The sequence below is a fragment of the Balaenoptera ricei genome, chromosome 4 (assembly GCF_028023285.1).
Source record: "Balaenoptera ricei isolate mBalRic1 chromosome 4, mBalRic1.hap2, whole genome shotgun sequence".
Taxonomy (NCBI): Eukaryota; Metazoa; Chordata; class Mammalia; order Artiodactyla; family Balaenopteridae; genus Balaenoptera; species Balaenoptera ricei.
In genome coordinates, this window is record NC_082642.1 from 100,528,840 (window position 1) to 100,548,614 (window position 19,775).

The 19,775-nt window shown below is 36.8% G+C and overlaps 1 protein-coding gene across 17 annotated transcripts in view; it reads left to right on the plus strand.

Moving 5' to 3' along the window:
- ZBTB20 (zinc finger and BTB domain containing 20) overlaps positions 1–19,775 on the plus strand; it is a 784,241-nt gene that overhangs the window by 423,562 nt on the left and 340,904 nt on the right. For 15 of the 17 annotated variants that reach the window (XR_009502940.1, XR_009502941.1, XM_059921075.1 and 12 more), the window contains one exon: positions 10,752–10,799. The exons of 1 other annotated variant lie outside the window; for it this stretch is intronic. The gene's annotated coding sequence lies outside the window, so the exon portion shown is untranslated. Of the gene's footprint in view, positions 1–9,327; positions 9,348–10,751; positions 10,800–19,775 lie in introns of those variants that run through there. One more of the 17 variants, XM_059921088.1, reaches the window with a different exon arrangement.

Consider the following 19,775-nt stretch of genomic DNA (forward strand, 5'->3'; position numbering starts at 1 on the left):
AGCAAGAAGGACTCATTAAAAGTTGAGGAATAAATTGGTGCTGCCTAAGAACTGTTAATTCTTCCTTTCACATCTGTTTGGCTGCTATTACTTTAAGTTCTTCACCAAACTATGATTTTAAAAATATATTAAGAAAAGTGTCCCAAAGGTCTTGAGAATAGGACATGTAACACACACACACACACACACACAATAATACAGTTGTGAAAGATTCATTCCAAAAACTTGTATTGTATGAAAAATGGAGTATATGCTCCATTTTATTATTTTGAAAGAATGCTTCATTGCAATATGTAAAGTTGGTAAACTCTATAGTACTTCAAAATGTAGACTTTTCAAAACTGCTGTTATTTTCTTAATGAGTTCTAATGTTATCTTCAACAAGTGTTTATTCACGAGCATTATAAAATGTCTACATATAAAAGATTCAGTATAGAAAAGTAAACTTTTGAAAAACAGTCATTTGTCAAATTAACATTGTAAAACCCCTTTATCTTTACACACACACACACACATGTTTTTAAAATTAATTTTTATTGGAGTATAGTTGCTTTACAATGTTGTGTTAGTTTCTGCTGTACAGCAAAGTGAATCAGTTATATGTATACATATATTCCCTCTTTTTTAGATTTCCTTCCCATTTAAGTCACCACAGAGCACTGAGTTCCCTGTGCTATACAGCAGGTTCTCATTAGTTATCTGTTTTGTTTTGTTTTTTAACATCTTTATTGGAGTATAATTGCTTTACAATGGTGTGTTAGTTTCTGCTATATAACAAAGTGAATCAGCTATACATACACATATATCCCCATATCCCCTCCCTCTTGCGTCTCCCTCCCACCCTCCCTATCCCACCTCTCTAGGTGGTCACAAAGCACCGAGCTCACACACATTTCTTTTCTTTTCTTGTTCTTTGTTTCTTTCCTTTTCTCCTGGCCTAACATGTTCACTGTTTAGATTTTGTCAAGTACTTTATGGTAATTACCAGAAATTTTGGCAAGGAGAAAAAAAATTGTATACACACACACACACACACACACACACACACACAATGTAGGCTTACAGCATTATGACTTATTTAGCTTAAGAAATATTTTAGGATTAAAATTCTGAGGAAAGTTATGTACACACACACACACATGCACACACACATGCCTCTCCTTTTCTTATTCTTTGTTTCTTTCCTTTTCTCCTGGCTTAGCATATTCATTGTTTAGATTTTGTCAAGCAGTTTATAGCAATTACCAGAAACTTTAGCAAAGAGAAAAAAAATTGTATGTACACACACACACATATACATATACATACACAGATATATTCAATTGTTAATATACTAATCCTCAGATTTTATATGCATTATATTTTTTACCTTTATCCAGTATAAATCTTTAAAGGAATTTTTAAAAACACTTAAATATCTGGTCTGATTTAAAGGTTCCTGGGAAATTGTGCATTTCTTTACCTATGACAAGGAACATTTTCCAACTATGCATTTGGAAAACAGGGATTTATCGTAGCCAAGAGCAAAGCAAGAATCTGTTTGTCCTTAGGAGTCATTTATCCTTCCCACCCCCTACTTGAGGATGTTGGTGGTTCTCATCATTGGTTTAGAGAAATTTTGTTTTGGTTAGATGGCTTCATATTCTGCTCCTGGCTTTGTGGTACATTACACTACGTGTGGGCCTGGGAGTCAGACGTGTCCTTATCCTCCCCGGCACAACTTTTTAATTAGCTCTGTGTCCTCAAGCAAGTTAGCTAACAGCTCTGTAACTAGGTTGCTAATCTATGAAACTTAGGCCAATCTTACTTACTTCACAGGGGATTTGTATTAAATGGGATAATATCAATGAAGGATGTAGCACATAATATGTACTCAATAAATGCTAGTTTCCTTCTGGCCTATTAATTTTAATTTATGTCTAGGACTTCCTCCTCCTATCCTTTCTCAACACTGTGGCACAGCATCATACTGTAGACATTATAACCAAGACTAGAGACATAGGAGCAAGGAGTTTTTAAAATTATTGATTATCTTATAGCTACCCTGGGAATGGGCTTATGAGGAAGGAGATCTAAGGAATGCACCAGGAATTTCTGCCTCCTGTAATTGTAATGTTTTCTAGTTAACAAATGGGAGACTTCACCAAGCTACTGCCAAAATCCTATTCACATCAGTAAAGTGGAATGAAATATCTATCCAAGTGATGTACATTAAGCCTTTTAAAATAATAGAACATCTGTGTATTGCCCATTCATATACCAATTTCATGTCCTTCATTCCACAGTGGATGTTGCTCACTTTAACTCACTGTAGATTAGGCTCCTTGATTAGCACCTACTCCTTTTTAGGGAGAGGTGTGCGGTCAGAATCCAGATGTCATTGAAATGGCTGAATAGTTGCTGTACATGTTCTTTGTTAAGGAATAAGGAGGAAAAAAAAAAAAAAAACCCTCCCACTCTAAGATATCTAGAGCTGCATTTCAGCCTGGAGCTGATCATTTTAGCTGAATTGTAAACCCCATAAGAGTTAAGCTTTATAAGGGAAACAATGACACAACCTAAATGATTCTGGCAGCAATGTCACTGTTACACAGAGACCTTTCTCAGGTCCAAGTTCTTTTTGAACCTCTTCAGACTCCACTTTCTGTGTAACTACAAATTTAGTATGCAGCTTTCTGTCTTTTTTTGGCATTGAGAGTTTGGCCAGTATCATTAAACCACGTTAAGCCACTAGGATTTCTCTGGATCTCCTCCTGCTTTGCCACAATCAGTCTCAAAATAGTTGTGACTGTGGAATGGAGAGAAAGAAAAGGAAACAAAAAGGTGACCTGGTGTAGTGGAAAAATGAGTGGTCGGGTCTGGAGATTGTGAGACTTTGCTCTCTACCTTAGAGGAGATTCCTTGTAACACTAGGCCCCAGTCTCCTCTCCAGCAGTGCAGAGGTCTAGACAGCTGTATCACAGGCAAAGCCTCTAGCTATAGTTTAACCTCAGGTTGTCAGTATCTTGTTGCAGTTTAAAAAACCTTTCCAAAGTGTATACCAAAGATTATTGTATGGTACTAAATTCAAACTTGTTCTTCCTTTATGATTTCTGAGGATCTCAAAACACATGAACAGAAAAGAAATGATTTTTATGAGGAAGAGTAATAAATACAAGTTGGAGAAACAGATGAAAAGTGATAAAAGGGAAGAATTTGAAGTCAGATATGGGGATAAATGAGTGAGAATCAGAGTAGAAAAGACTCAATCCAAAGATCTAAAGAATAAGAGGAGGAAGAAGAGACTCAGATTAAAGATGGAAAATTAAGTATAAGATAGCTTTGAGGTGAACATTTTACATAATGTAAGCAGTCCAAATCTTACTAAAAAATCTTTTGAAATCTCTCTTTATAGCATTTAAAATAAGATTCACTCTATGCAACTTTGACTTATTCTATGCTGTGGAGAAATGAACTGTGAGCTTTAAGTACTACTCCCAGATCTGTCTCAGAATATATACCCCTGAGAAAATTACCTTCTGAGCTTCAGAATCTTTGCATATAAAATGAGGGGGCCAGGCACATTCTTATCCACTTTTAAGAATCCATGAAATGAAACAGCACATGGTATGATCTTGTTGACCTACTGCCAGGATGCTTATTGAAGGAAGTTGCTGAATTAGATTAGATTATACTAATGATCAAAGTTAAAAAAAAAAAAAGAAAAGTTTGGAAGTTTTTACTGATATGTGCATGCTTAGTCCCAGATGAGTTAACAAGACGGTAGCCCCACTTTATAAAAAGTACTATGGCTACCATTGCCAAACACACTTTTAGTTAAATCTTCAACTGGAATTTTTGAGAGATTATACTTTCAATTCTTTCTCTTAAGGTCTTATTCTCCAATTAACTGAAAGATGGTATTTCTGACTTTCTAATCCAGAAATTTAAAACTCCTGTTTAACCAAGAAAATGGAAATCAGTACATTCTTGGTTGCCCTTCTATTAATTTAAATTTGCATAACCTAATCAAAACTCAACCTGCCTTGCCCTTCAACAAAATGCTGTATTCTCTCCCATTACTAAATGGCTATATTCTTCTCAGTATTTTTTAAAAGATGAATTATGTTGCTATCCCATGACTTTTCCTTTAGAATGTGTCCATGGAAATTAAAATGGACTTTTCTGTGCCCAAGTCTGAAATGAAAAATAGTCCAAAGGGATGGTGGAAATGAACACAAAACTTTGCTGATATTACCAGTATTATAATTTTGTTAAGCTTTTTTTCTAATAAAATGGAACTAAAGTGAACTGATCCCCAAATAGCTGTTTGACACTTTATCTACATCATTCTTTTGTGTCTACAGCCGAAGCACAGCCTAAGATTTCCTGTAAGTCATTGGAATATATTTTCTGAGGCTTTTCTAGTATACTTTTCCTACAGAGATGTTTCTCCCATAATCATTTTACTGTTTCAACAAATGTTGATGAGCATAGAGAATGTGCCAAGCACTGTGCTCGGTGCTAGGTATAAACTGTGTGCACATGGCCATCCATCACTAAAGCATCCTTGAAAGTGGATGGAGTAGGCATCTGTTTATTATTTTGTAAGCTAAAATGGATGAAAAGAGAAGATCACTGGATGATCAGAAATGAAACACCAAACTCTTGTTCTTTCCTTTAGATGAGCTCCTGTGATTTTTTTTCTAGTCACCATTTACAAATGCAGATTCAAGAAGGGTACAAGCTCCCTGCCTTGCTCTCTAGCTGGCTGCTAATAAGGAGAACTTCTATTTCTCTTTCTCACTTTAGTGATTGTCCTCAGCCATAGGAGGACACTCAGGTACAGGACGGTCCTGTGCTTAGCAAGAGAATCAACTTCACCCGTACTTTCTGGCCTCAGCTTTGGGAACTCATTGTATGGCATGGGAAGCACCAGGCAACCTCAGAGCACTGGAGATGTCTGTAGTCATCCAGATCAAAAGTTAAATTTTAAGTGCTCTCCATAAGCACAATATAAGAAATTATTTAAATTTCCTTTACAAGCATGTTCATCAGTTTAGAATCTTTTCTCATTGCCCATTTCTCTGTCATTGTCCTATATTGGGCTGTTCTGTTTAGCAAAATAATGTGTGGCATGTCTTCTTCCAAAGTAAAATAGTGATCTATTCAAAGATTTCTAAACGCGTTCTTCATGCATTTTTAAAGAAGATGGGTAAAATTGAATATATTTCTCTTTGCCCTGATGATATCCCTGTGTGTCTTTCAAATAATATTTGCTACTAGGTAAACTAGTTGGACCATATCATTGGCTATCACGGATACAGATTCCCAAAGGCATCAAGAGAATGACAAATAGGTGCATGTGGAGAAGTCTGACAGTTTAGTGGAATTGCTTTCAAGTAATTTGACACATTAGTACTTTCAGACACTCACCTGCCAGTAATCCTCATTAGAAATAAGATTGGAATATTGGGGTCACTAGCTCAAATCCGTTTTTCTGAGACCTGAACAATAACGGAAAGTCAGAGCTACAGGGAATAAGAATGAAACTATTCCAGGCATTAGAATTGTTTCTCTAAATGAGCTCTTTCTCTCTCCCCTCTGTTCGGTCCTCCTCTTTTCTCTCCCTGTTTTTCTCTTTCTCTTTTTTCCTCCCTCCCCTCCTGCTCCTTTCTTTTTAGTGTTCTGAATTCATTAGATGGCATAGTGTAAATCAATAGTAAACGCTAACCGCCTACTCTGTACTCAGTTACGCAACATCACATAACCGGTACACAGAGACAAAAAGGGAAAAAGCACACACAGCCTTTACATTCAAAAGCTCTTGCATAATTTTACTTTTCCACAGCCAAAAAGAAAAAAAAGGAAATAACAGATGGGGAAAACTTACACTTTTTTTTCCCTTTTCTCAGACTGTTGAGAAGGGAGTTAGCTAACATTCACGACCATTTCTAGTTGCCCTGGGCTGCAGCAAAACATCCCATAATTGTCAGTGTCTTAACTGGCTTTAAAACAAGATTTTGTGACCCTCCATGATGTGGTAAATTTTCCAGGTAATATAAGACTAAAATTATTCTGAGGTGTTTAATGCTTTTTTACTTATTTTGTGAAAAATCAACAACATTTAAAGTATGAAATGAATTTTAAAATAGAAAGGATAAGGAAGACAGCTGCGTGTGTGTGTATGTGTGTGTTTTCATTTGAAATGTATCCTGATGTAATATTTATGTAAAAAGCTGGTTATATAAACCCTGTCTTTCTCTTGCTTTTTACTTTGGGAGCTGTATAAAGCTCTACTGTTTTTTTCTCATGACAAAGTACATTCAAACCACAAAGTCTTAAGGAAAGAGAAAACATCTAGATGCTACAGCAGAGACACTTAATTCAAACTCCCTATAGAATTCACCCTTTGAACAAGAGTTTCATTTACTAACCTGTAGTCTCTGGAATTCTCATTTAAAACTTTCTCTCACACTATTCCCTGGAACACCTTTGGATTCATTGTACTGCCTTCAAGTCTCAAACATATTATAAAAGTATTTTTTTTCCTCTTTCTCTTTTTGTAGCTCTTCACTTCTTTCCCACACCCACTACTTTTTCATTGGAGTAACTCCCTTCCCAGATGGGAACACAGTGAGATTTGTCTAAGGTTTATCAGTCTTCCTTCCCTGTTATGATATTTTGTTTCACTTAACTGACTGATGTCCTCTGGGGACCTGGCATTTTTCTGATGAGGGAGGTTGGAGGGCTTTGGGGGTTTGTCTGTTCTTCCCTTTTAGTTTCTGCCTATCAAATGGTTTTTAAATGGATACAAAATTCTAGAGAGCACAGCATTAGGCATTGTGAGGTTTCTGCTACAGGAAAGTGAGATCACCTGTGTGAGAGGTAGTGTGGTGGTAGGTCTGAGTGTTCTTAATACAATAAGGAAAGGTAAAAGTAGGCGGGAGAGAGGATGGATCTGAGTAGGAACTACTGAGGTTCATCTCTGTGTATTTGGGATCAGTATCATTCCTTTAGGTCACACTTTACTTCTGGATGGTAAGGCCATATGAAATTGGTTCATTTAATTTTACTAAAGGTAGGAGGTGAGTTTTTCCTTACTTTTTATAAAAGATTCAGGCTATTTCCTAGTTTGTTTAACTTTCTCTTATGTGTTAGCTATTGAATTTGGGATTCCTTTTGTATGGAAAAGTCTGGTGCATAAAGATAAAAATCAAAGCCAGGAGAGTTTTGTCTGGTTTTTCAGGTTTCATTGCCTGAATATGTGGCTCTGTGTTGTAACAACTGAATGATCAAGATCACTGGGGTTGTCATATCTCTGTATGTATGATGACATGGGGACATCTTTTGTTGTCTTAATATGAATAATGACTAAGCTAGCATACATTATTAAAGTATTTTGTAAATATGTCTCCTTTCAGCTTTTTTTTTTCCTTGAAAGAATCTATAGCTCAGATAGATATGTTTGTGGAATATAATGAAAATTGGTCACAATATTCTAGCCTTTAAGCAGGATATTCACACATATATTCATACATATATTTTTTCTGTGTCCCTCTTCATATTTTTTTAACTTTTTTATTGGCATATAGTTGATTTACAATGTTGTGTTAGTTTCAGATGTACAGCAAAGTGATTCAGTTATACATATATGTATCTATTCTTTTTAATATTCTTTTCCCTTCTAGGTCATTAAAAAATATTGAGTATAGTTCCCTGTGCTATACAGTAGGTCCTTGTTGGTTATCTATTTTATATACAGTAGTGTGTATATGTTAATCCCAAACTCCTAATGTATCCTTCCCCCCTTTTCCCCTTTGGTAACCATAAGTTTGATTTCTCCTTTTTTTTTTCTAATACATTTATTTATTTTATTTATTTATTTTTGGCTGCGTCAGGTCTTCGTTGCTGTGGGCAAGATTTCTCTAGTTGCGGCGAGCGGGGGCTACTCTTCGTTGCGGTGCATGGGCTTCTCATTGCGGTGGCTTCTCTTGTTGTGGAGCACGGGCTAGGCGCACGGGCTTCAGTAGTTGTGGCGCGCGGGCTCAGTAGTTGTGGCTCACAGGCTCTAGAGCGCAGGCTCAGTAGCTGTGGCGCACGGGCTTAGTTGCTCCACAGCAGGTGGGATCTTCCCGGACCAGGGCTCAAACCCGTGTCCCCTGAATTGGCAGGCGGATTATTAACCGCTCTGCTACCAGGGAAGCCCCATAAGTTTGTTTTCTATGTCTGTGGGTCTATTTCTATTTTGCATATAAACTCATCTGTATCATTTTTTTTTTAGATTCTACATATAAGCGATATTGTATATTTGTCTTTCTCAGTCTGGCTTACTTTACTTGGTAAGATAATCTCTAGGTCCATCCGTGTTGCTGCAAAAGGCATTATTTCATTCTTTTTATGGCTGAGTAATATTCCATTGTATAAATATACCATATCTTCTTTATCCATTCATCGACCGACGTTTAGGTTGCTTCCATGTCTTGGCTATTGTAAATAGTGCTGCAATGAACATTGGGGTGCATGTATCTTTTTGAATTATGGTTTTCTCAGTTATAGCTGAGTGTGGGTTCCAGTAGGCGGTTTTGTATGTGTGTACCTGATTATCAAAATGAATTCTGCACCATGTAAAATGTTTCTTTATAATGTAATTGTAACATGATTAATCATCTGTAGCCAAGCACTTAATTTTGGTGTGTAGTTCTGTATACAGGGAATCATTTAGAATACCCCGCTTTGCAAATGGGTTTGCTTGGATTTAAAAGAAAACTTAGACCTCTGTAGAGGAGCATTTTCTTGATTGTCAAAAATAGTTGGAGCCATCTGGTTATCAAAGAAGTAGAGGAAAACATCTTTGAGTAAAACATCTTTGGACTTTTTTTCCTGCCTCAGTTTATCAGAATATCTTCCAATTCCATTTCGGTGAGTTTTTTTGCACTCTCTGAACCATACTCAGGGCAGAATTGACCTTTCAATGCCCAATGAATGCCAGCCGATTCTATTCAGCCCTCTTTTTCGGTTGTAACCATGTCACAGAGAACATATAGCCTACTTCTAGTTTTTCTTCTGCAATATGGGATCCAGGCTTAGGAAGGGCTAGCAGGCCTAAACTTTCTATTCCCAGGGTGTTCAAGAATCTAGGGGAAGATTTAGACATTTTCTAATTTTTCAGAAGTACTTCACAACTCTTTTAACCTGGCTTCTCATTTCTATTGGCACAATAGATATTTTTAAATGTTGCAGGAACCTCAGTCACTGACTTAACCTTTTCAAGAAGAATCACTCTAGTTGTGCCTGGCACATGGTATCTGCTTCATGAATATGTTTTGGGGAGCTGCGGTGGCTGTTCTCTCTTAGTACTTATGCAGGTAAGCAGTAAGCAATGTGAGCAATAAAGGGGTAAGGTGAAACCAGATGCAGCACTCCAAGCTTCAGCAAGGGACGACCACCCCATTTTATAAGAAAACCCTTATTATCCTGTCTCTGTCTTTATAAAAATAACAAATTGCAGAAGGAAATTTTATATCTTTCCTAGAGGTCCTTTGTAATGGTCAGCGCTGCACAGACCATTGGATCATTTAAAAAACATAATTTTGAGCAAGGTACTTTGGTAATCCTGGTTAAGTTTCATATGCAAATGTGTTAGGGATATAACGATTCTGGGTCTCAAATATACTCCTCTTACACTCTGCCACAGGGTCCTTTGAATCTTGGCTTTTCTCATTTTCTCTAGGCAATTATTTTTTAGACTTCTTTTATTTACACAGGTCCTAGGATGATGACAACAGACAAATTTTATATAGAATTCTTCTTTTATATATTGTTTCATTACTTTTAGCTACAGTAATTCCTGATCTTGCTAAATCAATTTTGGCTTAAGTTATTATGCTGGCTATTTTCAAGGCCTCATTCTGGTGGTGATATTGGGGGTGGGAGGTGATCTCTGGTAAAACCACCTATGGCGTCTCCATTATAAAAGCAGTGAAAAGACACGTGTGTGGAATTATTGGTAGACTGCTGCTTGTTAGGGAAGCAGTTTTTAAAATGCAGATTATATAATATTTGGGGATTTTGTTGCTCCACAGTAGAAGCTTTTTAAATGTTAATTTGGGGTTTGTTTTGTTGTTCTGTGACTTAGCATAAAAGGTTTTGGTTTTGAAAGGTTTCAGTTCACTCATTCCAGTTGTCTTACAGGACTTGGAATATAATGCTATACATTTATTTATACTCATGAAAGAGGATAAGGCCAGTAACTCACAACTCGTGAAACCAGGGGTAAATAATCCATAGCTTGTTCTACCACTCTTGCCACAATATTTATATCCAGAACACAAGTAACAAACAACCCCAAACAAGGAGAAACCAGTTTGTTTTTATTTACAAAATGTTTAATCAAAAGTACAGTAAAGTTCAAATGGAGCTGCAAATCCTGGTGGTTCACAATGGTTTGATTTATTTTTTTAAACAGACCACAGATAATTAACCATAAAACATAACTTTCTCAACACAAGTTACAGTGAATTACAGAAATAGGCAGCAAGTCATTCACAACTGGTTGCAACTGGTTAGAGCCTTAAAGTGAAGCACACAGACAGCTACAAAAGCACTTTCTCAGGGCACAGTTGTATTTTCATTCCCAAAGGGGAGCATCCTTTACTTTTTATATAGTATCAGTGTGTCAGTGGCCTGAGTGAAAAGTAAATGGGGTTATTTTCCATGATTGTCATAGATTTATTAAATACCTAGCAGCAACAGTGTTCTTTTCATTTCAGAATGTTTCACCATCACTAACTGGATTTTCCTCGTGACATTGCCGTCTGGTAAGCAACTTTCATCATCTCTAAATGGCGGTCCAAAATACTGAGGTACAAAGAAGTCAAGTATATTTCTCCCAACCTCAGAAAGACTTAAACGTAAAGCTGTGGTGAGTCCACCACCTCAAGTACTAAATTTGAACAGAACGTATTTTGACATTGGTGAAGGGTACCTATTTCATATCCTATTTGTTCATTTGAAATACCATCATTTAGAATGATAAGAAACATGATCTTGAGAACCTGTTGTCACAGAGTTCAACAAATGGTTTACAGTGATTTTGCTACACTGGGGTGGAAGTATTCAGAGGACACCTGAGTGGACAGAGAAGGTGATTTGGTGAAGTTGGGCACTGATGTTTCCATGTGGAACACTGGGTGTTTTGGCATTATGCAAACGAAACCCTCCAAACATATTCTGTGATGCTTTGAACTACATGTTATTATTCGATGATATGCTACACATTTGAGGTGCATTTACTTCATGTGGATCAGTCCTAAAATCAGACATGACTGCTCTTGTGGGTATGCACAAACGAAGGGGATGTGGACAACCCTCACCACTACCACCAACATTACCAATTAAGTAAGAGGACCAACACCAGGGCTTCAGGCTAGCCTAGGTTTGAAACTTTGAGGTCTATGTGTCTTTTAGTGAGAATTGGTAAAGTTTCAAAATTCAAAGTTTCTAGAATTCTTGAGAGTTCAGTGGCTGGGAGGAGAGTGCAGGTCAGGACTGAGGGTATATTGGTAGAACATCATCAAGTCAGACAGAGCTTGAAAGAGTTGAGTTTGCTAGAGATTGGCCTGCATAGAAATGCACTGGCAGATATACCAGAGAGGGGAGGAGTAAAGGGGTGACTTACCTGGCATCTGAATGTATTCTCCCTTGCTCTAGCCAGGCCTGTTTAGTCATGAGCATCATATTCATCTGGACTTTTAGCAGCTACACTCTTGACTTCACTTTATATGAATTTGCATAAAATGAGGAAAGTAATCTCTTGGGGTAATAAAGATAGCTTTCTAGCAGAGACTTTCCATATCCATTACACATAATCCACAGTTGTCTACTGTATTTTTGTTTCTAATTCTGTTGTACATCTATCTGTCTCTCTGAATGTACCCATCCTGCCAGTGAAGGGCACAAGCCTTTAGATTGTAACTCCCTACTCCCACTCCCAAGCTTTACTTGTTATACTGCCCCAAAAGAAAGAGTGAGAATGTCAAGAACTCAAGGGACAGGCTCATTTGGTAACTTTTATTTGTCATTCCCTGCATTCATTGCGAAATGATCTCATAACAAAATGGCCTGAATTTCACACTCTTTCTGGCTTGCAAAGAAGCCAGTTCCTCCCCTATTTCTATCCAACACACAGAAAACTCTTTATGTTTCTACGATCAGATAAAATCTGTATTGACATTTCTTTTCCTGTGGGTGTATTTCACTTCTAGGTATGAAGATTTAAACTATCAGGGCAATGTTGTGTGTTTGTAGTTTCTCTGTTTTAGTAAATAAAAAGCTCCTTGGGAAAGGAGAGCACATCTTATCCACTAATGAATAAATATTTATTTTCATTTAAAAATGATACATGCTTATTAAAAATAATTTGGAAAAACACATTGGAGTAAAATGAAGAAAAATTAAAGTAATTATTTCTGTAATTTAAATCCAACCATTAATAACCATTTGATATATTTCTTTACGCTCATTTTCCCCTGAGGATATATTTTTTAAAACATGCTGTAATCATACTTTCCATATAATTTTATGTCCTGCTTTCAAATTTTAACCTCAGAATTCTACATGTAATTACATAGTCTTTATAAACATCATTTTAAATAAATATATACTATTTCTGAAGAGGAATAGCTTACTTAACCTAAATGTCCAACAAGAGTATTTTTTTTAACTTTTTGTTTCCATAATCTTACATATAAAAAGTAAATGAATCAGTCAATAAATAATGAGTAAATGAATGAAAGTTCAAATCAGTATAAATTTAAAAAATTTTTATTATGAAAAATTTAAAATACATGAATATAAGCAGATGACTACAATGAACCCCCATGTACCCATAACCCAGCTTGCACAGTGATTAACTCATGGTCTATTGTTTTCCCGTGCTACCACCATGTTATTTTGAAGCAAACCCCAGTCATTATAGCATTTTAGTCCATCAATATTTCAGGCCCATCAGAAAAAAAAAAAAAGAACTTTTTACATTTTAATGTTAAAAACATTCAGATGAATAGTTCTAATCATTGTGTAGAGGAGTAGTTTTCTTCTGAGTGTACTGTCATCACATTTTCTAAAATGTAACAATTGATCATAAAATCTCATCAGTGTGTTTCATAACATTCTTAGGCGCATCTGTAAGCCAAAGGACAATTTGGTTGACTAGAGAGACATTTTACAGATTTGGCTAGGTTTCTTGGATGAATTTTTTTTTTTGGTATTTTTTTTTTACTTGACTCAAACTTAGGATAATAATTTGCATGCCAGATCGATGCAGCATTAATTATACTCATTTTTGGATATATGCTGTATTATATACAATTCCATATTTGAGGTGAAAGGAAAACATAGCCCTCTAACTACTCAGAAGTCCAGCATGGCTGCAGCCAACCCATCCTAGATATAAATATGGTGAAAATACTTAAACCAAATGTAACACTGGATTTAAATGTGTATAGTTTTTTAAGATTTATTGGCAGAAACGGAAGGTTTCTTCCTAAGGAGGTACTTAGGAAGTCTGAAAAGGGAGGAATTATCCATTAATAGTCTGAATAATTTTTCAGAAAAGCACTATGTTTGGGGAAGTGGGCGTGGAGGGAGATGGTGCCTTGCAGAACAAAGGGCACTCACTGCCTGTGTGTGTTAACTCCAGTTTATCCTGAGAATATTTAAAGAACCTTCTGTGGGTCAGTTTTCCATGGCTAGACCACCTCCTTTATACCCAGAGCCACAAGGAGGAATGCTTCATGCAAGTACGTTGTCTGCAGAAGACCAGTAGTGAAGGTTTTATCCTTCCTGGCTGTCTTTGACCTGCAGGTCAGTGACTGTTCCAACAGGTGTGTTCCACTCATCAGAGATTCAGGATGTGAGTAACTGCGTAACATCCTGCATCAGTATAAACTGGATTTATGTGTTACTCACGTCTATTTAATCTTAAGAGCACATTTTCCATTGGCCTTGAAAGTGAGTAGCTAGAATATTGATGTGCCTAACCCTTGGGGAAGGAAGAAAAAAGAGCTTCCCCACTGCACTAAATCTCTAGAAAAAATATGAGGGTTAACAGTATGGACACATACAAAATATTTTCAAACAAAGTTGGTGGAGGAAAGCACATGGAAAAGAAAGAAAGAAAAGAAATAACGTAAGCAATAAACTATCCCAAGCAAACAGAAAGCATCTGTAAAAATTGCCAGACTGGATGGTGTAAACAGTACAAACTATTTTTTTCTTTCCATCTCATTTCTTTTTCCCCTCAGTCTTCTGATCACTTCTGTTTCTCTTTATCCTGGCCTGGCATTACCATCGTTAAAATGTCCTCAAAAGGTCAGGAATGTATCTGACAGCTTGGCGTTGAAGCAGGCATTCCAAAAAAAGATAGGTAGGAGCTAGCTACTATACTATTTTAAAGCTGCAAGGATATTTTACCATAACCCATAATACCCATATTTTAAAACAGTTAACCTTTTCATCATTATTTTAAGATTGATGCTGACAACACAACAACTGAAATAAAGGTGTAAGTCTTCACTTTTTCCTGCATCATCTTACATGTGGTGTTGGATTATGTAGCTCATGTCATATAAACCTAGAATATAAAGTGACTTTTATAGAGAAGAGTAAGTTTACCAATAGTTCTTTCGAGCTAAAGTATAATTCATTATGCCCAAGTGAACCTTAAATATCTCATCACGACAACAGCTATTATTATGATTATTATTATTACTACTACTACTATGATTAATGATAGTGTTCACTTCTTGGTGTATGTGTGTGGCATTTTCTTATGCTTGGCCTTTGGGTCTGGTGTTTGTTCAATTGTTACATTTGCTATAAAACAACACTTCTTGGAATAAAGTAGTATTCCATATCCTCTACCTCCTTCCCTCTAGTTTAGTTCATAATCATGGTTGGATGATTCTGCTTAGATAGAGCAGGAAATCCTTTGAAAATCCCCCATCAAGCCAGGACTTTCATTTTAGACTTAAATACAGATAGTTACAAAGGAAAAAAAAACGTTTTGTTCATGTCATCAGACCTATGTTTCAAGAAGCTGGCGTATTTTCTGGATAAACTTTATTAGACACGTAACACACCATCATGCACAATTAACATAAGGATGGGAATTATGGCATTCTTTTACTGAGATAACTTTGGCGATTCTGCTTTACCTGGAGTGGTGAGATAAGGATGAAAACTCCACTCAAGGCAAAGATATTCAAGGAGATGATTTTGCAGCCAGCTCAGTCCTTTCACATTGGAAATGCTGAGAAGTCTCCATTTTTTCACCCTTCACTAGCGATTACTCAAAGCCTGTGATATAAAGAACTTCCTTTGGAGATGGTCTGCTTTTGGGGGGGACTGATGCATTAGCAAACCGTGCTGGGCTCCATAGAAAATTGGTTTTATTTGTTCTATCCTACTCTATAAAATATTCTTAAGGTGCCGTGGATGTATACTTCTTTTTTTAATAATTTTTTTTAATCAGTCTTCAATTTTATACACATCAGTGTATGATGTATACTTTTTTATCAAAAGCAATTTGCTTTCTAAGTTTCTGATGGCCATTCTGTGAATCAACCTAATGTATTTGTGGTGTGGGGATCTGTAACCTCTGAATGCTAAGTTTAAAGACCTTTATAATTACTTATTTAAAGACATTTTAGCCCTTAACTCTTTCTCTCTCTCTTTGTCCACAAACAAGTTGATTGGCTAATCATATCTGTATTTTTATTTTTGTTGCTGCACACATTGCACATAAAACAGGAAAGAGGAAAGGCTATTTGTAAGAGGTAATTACAATGACAAAATTGTACTTTCTTTAACTGTTCTCATTTTCTAATGTTTGATTACATCAAGACCTACACTCTAAGAATTGTGTTTCAGTTTTGCTAGGAAAATGACAAAGGAGAAAGGTAAATCCAGTTCTATAAAGTGATGTCAGGCACAACTTTGGCACAGCTACAAATATCAATAGTTCATTCAAACTCTATTCCTCCACTCTGGTAGGACTTTGATTTCCAGCCATCCTTTGATAAGGATGCAGAGCAAAGAAGAAACAGACTGCTTTTGAGACTTGGAGGTCTAATCTTCTATGAGGACATGATAGGTCTAGTAGATTCTTAGGAGCCTGAGTTATTTCTGGGATGGCTTATCCAGCCCTTTGTAGAATCAGAACTCACACCATTTTCTGCAAATTAAATTAAAAACCCATAGGTTAAGTGAATCTTTAAGATTCTTTCCAGATCACCCTTTCAACAAACTTTTGTTGATGCTCGCTATGTGACAGGTACATGTGAACGCATTTCTTTTTTTTTTTTTTCTTTACCTTCTTACTCCTTATACTTTATTTATTTATTTTTCACGTAAGCAAGGAGAAAGCTCCTTACAGTTTGTAAGGGCCCTGTACATATTTGTATCTAGCCAAAGATTCAGTCTTTTCCAGGAACTCGGGTTGTCAACCAGTGATCTTGCCTTTGTCTTTCCTCGTAGTTCTGCCTGTGGCGCCTGTCACTAGCAGTCAAATAAGGACAATTTTACCATTCTCTCCTGCTGCTCTAATTTTTTTTAGTGCCGGTACATGAATTTGTTATTCTTTGTAATTCCCTTTGAAGTTGGAAATCCAAGGGGAATCTAAAACTGACCAGATGTTTCTGCTGCTGGAGAGGGAAGAGAGTAAGGATTAAGTTTAACGAAAACTTGGTCTCTAGGAAAAAAAAAAAAATTATTTCAGCTGGAAATCATCATTAAGTGCACTCATTTGCTACATATCTATTAATTTGCATTTACTAGTTCTTTATAGACAATATCACCTATCAATTTTCTCTGGGGGAAACATAAATTTTGTGAACAAATAGGTTCATGTTGTGGTTTGCTCAGGCCTATTTCCTTTTTAGAGTTTTAGTTCTGTTGCCCTACATATTCCCCTCACCTGCTTTATGCTGTTACAGTGAGTGTTTTCTGTTATTGTTGTCATTGTCGTCCTTGTTGTTGTTGAAGGATCACTATCATGTCCCATCAGGCTGGGAGGCCAATTCTGCAAACTTTTCCAAGAGGGTGAGGTCAATGCAGCCTATGGTTAGGGAGGGAAGGAAAGGAGATCTGCCAAAGTGCTTAGCCTTTATGGAGAACTTCATCCTCTTTAGAGATCTGTAGATCAAAACAAGAATAAGAGTGATGAAGACCTTCAGAGTAAAAAAAGAAAGGCTTGTGGTCTTTTAAGGATTCAGATAATATTGCAAACAGTGTGAATAAACAGGTTAGGAGATGGAAAATGATAGTTAGGTATATGAAAACACAAAAGAGAAAAAGAAAAGCTGTCATCTGTGAGAGGACATTCATGGGGCCTCTCAGACTAGATGTCCAAAGCTTCAGGCCCTGGTGTAAGAGGAAATATGATTAAAAAATAAATTTGAAGAAGAGTCTTAGAAACCAATCAGGATGTTTTAGTGGTGTGCTTAGTACTTCACAAAAGTGGTGGATTGCAGAGATGGACTTTTTATTTGCTCGCTTCTTGCACAGCATCTGTCAGACTATCCCCTTGCATTGCTCTCTGGATTTCCCAGGTTTCTCTAGGTTTCCGGGAGGACAGAGAAATCTGTGAATAACTACTTTGCACCCTTTTACCTTGCTCAGTGGATTAAACATTTGGAAGCATTCCCCACACCTCACAAAGGATGAGTACTCACAACTCAGTTTCTATTGCCCTCCCCTGTCTTGTTTTTAAATAGAAACTCTGCGTCCTCAGTAATTATATTAAGCTACTTAAGCAGCACATATCAATTTCATATACCATTTTAAGCATTTTTTCAGCGTTTTGAAAGGGAAAGTAGGGGAAGAGACAGAGAGAAATCACTTAGCAGCTGATTCACTTATTTTAAGCAGCTTTCCCCATTTGAAAATATAAAAAATTCAGGTCCTGGAACATTGGGTGATTTGAATGTTCTATAAGGATTTGAAAAAAGATTTTTTTGAATCATATGTTCTACATTCAGGGACCCAGATTTTCAGTTTAGTCCTTTAAAAAAAAAACAGGTTAAAATAAGGGGGTTTCAATCTAAAGTTTCTCTTCTTTTTCATTTATCATTATTATTATTAGTAGTAGTAGTAGTCAAAGCAGATGGTATGAAAAGCATTTATGTTGGTCTCACTGATGAGAGAGCTTGACCTAATAGTCCACGACTTGGAACTTGGTGTTTCAATAAAGAAAACACTGTTTGAGGTATTTTCCGTTCAAATCAGCATCAAAAGTTTTTAATTAACACCATCAGAAATGAATGGGCTAAATGCAGGACAAGGTTCCTACATACCCCACTACTGGGAACAAGACAGCCAGAGGGACCCACTGAGCAGTTTGTATTTTGTGCTGTGTTTTTATTTACTCACTGAGCAGAGTCCCAGCTGCATGTTACCAGCAGAGTGAAACCTATGAGGGCCCCTCCACCCCAGCACTTTCACTTTGCTCACTGATGTTGTCCACAGTTCCTTGTGATTGTAATTGGTTAGAAAGTTTGAAATTGGCAAGTCCTTGTCAGTGCAGAAGAGTTTTGAAATCGCGAGGCTTGATACAGCCATCAGGCCTGCAGAAGCCTCATGGCTTGCTGGGTGGGTTAAGAACCTCAGAGCCCCAAGCACTCATCCTCAGGCTTGGCCCCAATCACCATGAAGCCGCTTTCAGGATGCACAGACTGTGGACTGACTACTGGGCATGGGGAAAATAAGAGCAAATGGAATAAAGAGTGAAGAAGAGGATCAAGGAGAAGGGAGGAAAGAAAAGGGGAAGAAAAAGCATAAAATGAAAAGGAAGTGGATATAAGATGGGAAGAGCTTTGTAAATATTGACATTTGGTTTCTGGGCAACTGGATTTGATGTCTCAGAATGGAACTCACCGACAGAGCCTAAATGGTCCCTGGGGCTCTTTTTTTTCTCCCAGAACTTTTTTAAAGACTTGCCCACTTGTGGTCAAAGGGACGCTACATATGTTCATATAAGAGTCCGTAATGTACCGGTCCACCACATTTTCTAGGGATTAGGAATACAGTCATATCCTTTATACATTATAATAGAAGAATGAAGGGCCTATAAATTCTTCTCCTGTAACCATAAAATATCTATTGTTTAACCTTATGATCTGGACCCCCAAACCAAAATTCTCCAGAAAGCTCCTATGCTGCTTGCTAAATTGCAAAATAAACTCACCTTCAGCCTTATAGCAACACAGGAACTGCTTGGGCAGAGTTAACGAAAGTAGATATTGTCAGCAATGATGAAATGTTTATAGAAGCTTAAAGGTCTTAATAACTTTCTATAAATCTTCTCATTTATGTTGAAAACCTTCAAGCTTAATACATTTAGATGCAACCCGTCACCTCTCCTTACTTCTCCTCTACTTTAATACAAAACAACAACAACAAAAAAATGCAAACCAACTACAACAGCACAGATAACATTGCCATGAATTCAGAATGTCAGGAAATTTTCAGTAGGTCCAGTCATGACAAAATGATGCAAAAATGCATCACCATTTTTGGAAAAGCTCCCTAAAGCAATTCAAAGATTTCTCTCCTGAAACACAGGGAGATCGACATATATCAACTCCTAGAGGGTAATTGGTGAATGAGTGTCAGGATTTTCATAAGAACTGCTAAGAGTCTGATCTTGACATCATAGCCAGAGAATCAGGTAAGCCGATTAGCAAATCATCATTTTTCTGTTTCTAAGCTGGGCAGTGTCAGGATTTACTATCCCA